This window comes from Petaurus breviceps, unplaced genomic scaffold (genome assembly GCF_028583685.1).
Source record: "Petaurus breviceps papuanus isolate PSGF00001 unplaced genomic scaffold, PetGlider_PUasm1.0 78, whole genome shotgun sequence".
In the NCBI taxonomy this organism is placed as follows: Eukaryota; Metazoa; Chordata; class Mammalia; order Diprotodontia; family Petauridae; genus Petaurus; species Petaurus breviceps.
The window spans coordinates 1324910-1331431 of NW_027186502.1; the positions used below are offsets into that span (position 1 = coordinate 1324910).

General features: G+C 41.6%; 1 pseudogene; it reads left to right on the forward strand.

The window, feature by feature from the left end:
• Nucleotides 1-2733: 2733 nt before the first annotated feature.
• On the forward strand, nt 2734-3120 carry LOC138175561 (E3 ubiquitin-protein ligase RNF166 pseudogene; annotated as a pseudogene).
• The last annotated feature ends 3402 nt before the right edge of the window (nt 3121-6522 follow it).

Consider the following 6522-nt stretch of genomic DNA (forward strand, 5'->3'; position numbering starts at 1 on the left):
AAAAATGTACCTTTATTCAATAAGCAAATCACTGGGGAAGAACAGGATGACGCGCTCACTGCTGCAGCTCTGATTGGATGCAGCTTGGCAATCTCAATAGGGCTTATTTTCGGGGGAGGGCTTATTTTAGAGGAATCTTACACAGTAAGGGGAGGGCTTATTTTCAGGATAGGTCTTATTATCGGGGAAACACGGTAAGCTCCTTGAGGGTAGAGACTACTCTGCTTATATTTGTATCCCCCAAACTTAGCATAGCACTTGGCACATAGTAGCAACTTAATAAATGCTTTTTGAAAATTCATTCACTCTTCTTATTTTATGAGTTTTATAAAGTAGTGGGTCAGGTTGCTCTCTTACTGTTTTTTAATGTGTAATGTTCAGCATACTGTGGCATAGGTGGATTAAATGACTGCTTTTTGTAACTGAATATGAGTTTTGGGATATGTTCATCTTCATCAGGCTCACTGAAAACATTTTCAGGACAGCTTCTAGAGCAGGCAGGATCGCAGAAATATATACTTTGTCTCTTTTCCCATGGTTCTGATTTCTTCTACTTGTTCAGTCATTTTTCAATCATGTCCAACTCTTCATGACCCCATTTGGGGTTTTCTTGGCAAAGACATTGGAGTGCTTTGATATTTCCTTCTCCAGCTCATTTTACAGATGAGGAACTGAGGCAAACAGGGTTAAATGACTTGCTAGTAAGTATGTGAGGCCAGATTTGAACTCAGAAAGATGAGTCTTCCTGACTCCAAGCCTGGCACTCTATCCACTGTGCCATCTAGTTATCTTTCTTCCATGGGGCCTCTATATTTTGAGAGCGCTTCATTACATATAATTTGGAGGGTATGAATATCCAATATGACAGCATACATTTAAAGTGTTTTGCTTAATGCTATGTCCAGGCAATTGTCTGTGATCTTACTATAGTTCCAGTATGGTTTATTGGCTGAATTCTGGAGGATATTTAGGGATTCACCATTGTAGTATGGGATTTTTTGTTAGTTTATGAAGATAGTGAGTTGTATAGTGTTGTATAATTCTGGACATTTTATCATTTCTTTCTAGGTGTTTGACAGATGCTAAGTTTTTTTCCACCTGTAGAAACAAAAGGTTGGCACAATTTCTATAGTATCCTTCAATCAATCAGTAAGTCTTGGCTTCTTAATCATGACCTTTCCATAATTTTTAGTAGCAATGACCTAATCTTTTATTTCCATTATAAAACCCTATTTCTATAAGCAAATCCATGTGACTAAGCCATTTCTTCAATGCATTTTTTTGGTCAAATTGGTTAAATTAATTTGGATATAATCCATGGAAGACTTTTTGGTTCTACTCTTGAGTTTTAGGTCTTCTATAAGATCTCCATTTGAAATTAATGCATGTCTTGATTATATTCCATAATTGAGTGACGTACCCATCATTAGTCTTTATTGTTGCTTTAGAGGCACTGTTGTTTACTGGTCAGACCACTGGACTCAAGAGTCAGGAAGAACTGGGTTTGAATCTCTTCTGAGATACTCACTAGCAGTGTGAGCCCAGGAAAATCATTGGAGTTCTTTGGGTCTCCGATTTATCATCTATAAAACAGGGAAGCTCAACTTCATGATTCCTAAGGCTCTTTCCAACTCTACATTCATGTTCCTATGAAGTGCTGGCTGCTTGTCTCATAGGTATTTCTGGGAGCAGCCTGTTTTAGCCTGTTTATCATGTGATCTGAGAATATCTATCAGTACTTGTAGAATCTGTCTTTCCATAGTTGTGTGGGCCCTGTTCTTTGTAAATTTTGTATAGGTTTTTGTTTGGATACTTTCCAAAACCATTGCAATCCATTTTATTGTGCCAAAAGTATACAAGAAGGCTGGTATAAGAAAGGTGTTAGTTGGTCTGGATGCATTCTTCCCATTGAACTTTGGTTTCAGTATGCTGGTAAGTCTCTCTATATGCAGAGCTACACTTTTCTCCTTGATCACTTTGTACCTTGCCTGGAGAAGACCAACATATTTTTAAGTATTGTCCCTGCCTATTGCTTCTTTCTATTTGACCTCTGCATTCAAGCTCAAAGCTCTCATTATTGTTTACATTTTCCCCTGAAACAGCAGTTTCCCAGTGCAAACTCTACCATCAGGTTACATGTGTTGATTCAGAGGAAGCTGATTCAATAGTAAGACACTAGACCTGGAGACAGGAAGACCTGAGTCCAAATTCTGCCTTCCTCACTTACTAACTGTGTAATCCTGGATAAGTCACTTAATCTCTGTTTGACTCAGTTTCCTCAACTGTAAAGTAGAGATCATAATCATACCTCACAGGGTTGTTTTAAGTATCTGATAAGAAAATATTTGTTTTGGGCTGGAGTCCCAGACCAGGACTCAGATGGAGCCTGAGCATGAGCAGCGGACTGGAAGCAAGCAGCGCCAGCGTGCCAGGGCCAGTGGCCAAGGGCCAGCGGACAGGAGCAAGTGGGCCCAGAGTTCTGGGGCCAGTGGGCAGGGGCGGGCCGGGCTCCACAATGGCGATGTTCCTCAGCCTGGTGGCCTCAGCAGCTGCAGACACACATTCTATGGGGAGTGTTTGCAGCCATGTCTCCAAGTGCCATCTCCACTCTGCCCACTCTGCCAAATGCCCTTTGACCCAAAGAAAGTGGACAAAGCCTCTAGTGTGGAAAAGCAGCTGTCATCCTACAAAGCTCCCTGTCAGGGCTACAGCAAGAAGGTGACTTTTGCAGAGATGAAGTCACACATTTCTTCCTTCATGAAGGTCCAGGAGCAGATGACCAACTGTTCCAAGTTTGTCCTGATAGTGCCAACATCCAAGCCCATTCCCAGGAACATCCCAAACAGACCCACCTTTGTGTGTCCCTACTGTGGAGCCTGCAATTTGGACCAGCAGGAGCTGGTGAAACACTGCATGGAGAATCATTGCAATTACTCCAACTGAGTGGTCTGTCCCATCTGTTCAGTCTTGCCCTGGGGCCACCCCAGCTGCAAGAATACCAACTTCAAGAAGCACATCCTCCATCGACACAAATTCTCCTATGACACCTTTGTGGACCACCACATCAGTGAAGAAGCTGCCTTTTGGGCCGTCTTGGCCCTGTCCCTCTCTGAGCACTGAAGGCAAACTGCACTGGACCAGAACCCAAATCTATGGTCAAAAGTCACCTTTTCCACATAGAGGGACAAGAGGTTTGCTCATTCTTCAGCATTCCCTAGCAGTTAGGCTTCCCTGTCATCTTTATTTGAATTGCACACTTTTTAATAAGGTAGAATCTTTATTCCTTGCACAAGGAGAGCAGGCCAACTGCAGGGGCCAATCCTCAGTGCCCTCCCCTGGGTGGGAAAAAAAAGGATGCACCTTTACCACTTCAAAGTTCGGTCTAGTGAGGACTTTAACCTCTCTTCTGGGTAAAGTAAAGCTGACCTGTTTGTTGTTTAGAGACCCAGACGATCTATAGAGGGAGTAATGTTTGATTGCAAAATCAGAGCAGCATCAAATTGTCTATTTTTTCTAAACAATGGCTTGTCTTTTATGCTTAAGAATATATGAGCAGGTAGGTGGTACAGTGAATAGAGCACCAACCCTGAAGTCAAAAGGATCTGAGTTCAAACTGGGCCTCAGACAGTTGACACTTAACTAGTTGTGTGACCTTGGGCAAGTCACTTCATCCCACTTGCCTTTCCTTCCTCCAAAAAAAAGGATATATGGCAAGCCCTGACTCTAGATGATCCAGACAGGTTAGACTTGAGGGGAGTAGAGAGGTGGAATAGTCTGAAGGAGAAACTTAGCTGAAGACCTGAAGGGGGGGAATGTTTTACTAAGCTCCATCCAAACTAACATCTGGCATTCAGCGAAGTTTCCACCTTGCTCATTTGGTACCAGCTTTTGTGATACTTAGAGGTACTGGCATTTTTCTATATTAACCAGTGTGATAACTTTTTCACATTTTACTAAGGGAAGAAAAAGCAGTTGCTCTCCACATTGCGATATCTGTTTTTGACTAGGAATAATAGCATTTTTAGGGAAAATTTTAAAATTGCATATTTAAAAAAAATAGATAACAAATCCAGTATAGGATCAACATAGGGGGAGTGATAGGGATCCTGGGTAAGCCAGAACCAAAACTGGAATTAAGAGGGGTTTTTCCACTTGTGCTTGTGTGATTTTGAAGTGGCCGCATTTCTTAGATTTTATATATATATATATATATATTGCCTTTTGGAGGGCAGTTGGGGTTCAGTAACTTGCCCAAGGTTACATGGCTAGTTTTTTTGTGTGGGTGTTAAGTGTCTGAGGCTGGAATCAAACTCGGGTCCTCCTGACTCCGGGGCCGGTGCTTTACTCACTGCACCACCTAGACGCCCGATTATTTCTATATTTTTAAGGTTTTTGTTGTGTCTGTTTACCTTTTGCTAATAAAAGAGGCTCCTACCCCTTGTGCAAGCAGTGACACTGCTGCGGTGTCAGGTTCCAGGGCCCAGATGGATCTTTACACAGTGGAAACAGCAGGGTTGCTCCCAGGCTTGGAAGACTAGACCAGAAAGGGAGAATGGAGAAGAGGTGGCTCCCTGGTCCCTTTTGTCACTTTCCCTAAGAGATGCCGGGAATTCTCTCCTCAGGCAGAGTCTCGTGGGGTCTGGAGCTTCCCACAGAGCCAGGCAAGGGGAGCAGTGTGGAGTCGTGGATCATCTTCCCTGGCCAGTACTTGTGCTCAGCTTTGGTTTGGGGAAGGTCATTCAGCTTTCTGAATTTCTGCTTTGTTTAATGATATACATTATTGTTGTCTTTTTTTAAAAAATAAAATAAAAAGTTTCAAAGCATCTACAAAAACGTTTTTGTTCTTGTTTTAATAAAGGGCTTAGTATAGTACCTAGTATATAGTAGCTACCATATAAATGCTTGCTGTTATTAGTAGTAGTTCAAATCTGGCCTCCCTGGTGGAGGTCATCCAGGCTCTGTCTGATAACATCTAGTGATGGAAAATTCAAGGTCAATGGTCTGACCTCTATATGGAAGCTAGCTAGCTTCCAGGTCACCCCTTTCAGGACTTGTCTTTAAGAGTCTTGGGCAGGGGTGATAAACCACATGTGGCCTTCTTGGTTGTTGGGTGTGGCCTTTTGACTGAGTCCAAGTTTTACAGAACAAATCCTTTTATTAAGGGGATTTGTTCTGTGAAGTTTGGAGTCAGTCAGAGGGCCTCACTTGAGGACCTAGAGGGCCACATGTGGCCTTATGGCCACAGTTTCCCCATTCCTGGTCTGGAGTGAATTCTGCACCATTATGGAGATAATGATGTTCTATTCGGTACCATTGGAATGACAACAACAAGAAAAAGCTGCTACTATTCCATAGTTTCAGTGAAAATGATTCTCTAGAGCTAGAATAGAAATCACAGATACTTCAAATTTCTGTACATGGATGATTTTTGCTCTTCTGCTTTTATCCCTATGTGTCTGGACTGATAAAGTCATAATCTACACCAAGAAGAATTATAAAACTAATCACTCATCAACCAGAAATGGCAGTGCTGATGATAGGAAGTGGCAAAGTCCAACCCTCTTAAGCCTAGAAATTGGAAGTCATTACAAATTTGGAGATGCTTCTAAGAGAATAACACAGAGGAGACCCATATTGTTGCTTTTGGGCAACTACTCTACACACAGATTACTCAGTAACAACAAATCATGGCTTCATGACCTCTTTCTCCCATGAAGCCATAGACTCAAGACTATGCCATAGAGTTTAAGATTATAAAAGATTCCCTAGTTAAGGATTGGGAAGTTCATTCAATAATATATAGGCTTGAAGACGGAAAAAGAAATTGTTCAAAGTTGCTCCACAGGGCAGAACTAGGTCCACTGGATAATGTTTATAGGAAAGCACATTTTAGTCAGCAGCTAGGTGGTGCAGTGCATAGAGTGCTGAGTCTGGAGTCAGGAAGACTCATCTTACTGACTTCAAATTTGGCCTCAAACAGTTACTGGCTCTATGATCATAGGCAAGTCACTTAACCCTATTTGCCTCAATTCCTCATCTGTAAAATAAATGGGAAGATAAAATGGCAAAGCACTCCAGTATCTTTGCCAAGAAACCCCCAAATAGGGTCACAAAGAGTTGGATGTGATTGAAATGACTGAACAACAACAAACATTTTAATCTAGCATAAAATATATGACAACTAGAGATGTCCAACAAGGAAATAGATTGTTTAATGAAATAGTGAGTTTTAACCACTGGACATATTTAGATGGGGACTGGATGACTGTAAGGGATGCAATAGAACTGATTTTTGTACTAGTTGGAAAAAATGGCTTAAATGCAGGCAGGGCACAACAAGCAATAGACCAAAGAATCAAGTAGAATGGAAAATGAATAAGTTGACTTTTCAGTTCCTGTTTGGGTCATTTTATGACTTTCATGGTCCCTTCCAATTCTAGAATTCTATGACTGGTTGTCAGTGTCCCCAAATTAGAGAATATTGGAATTTGAAGGGACTGCAGAAGTGATCTAGTTTAACTC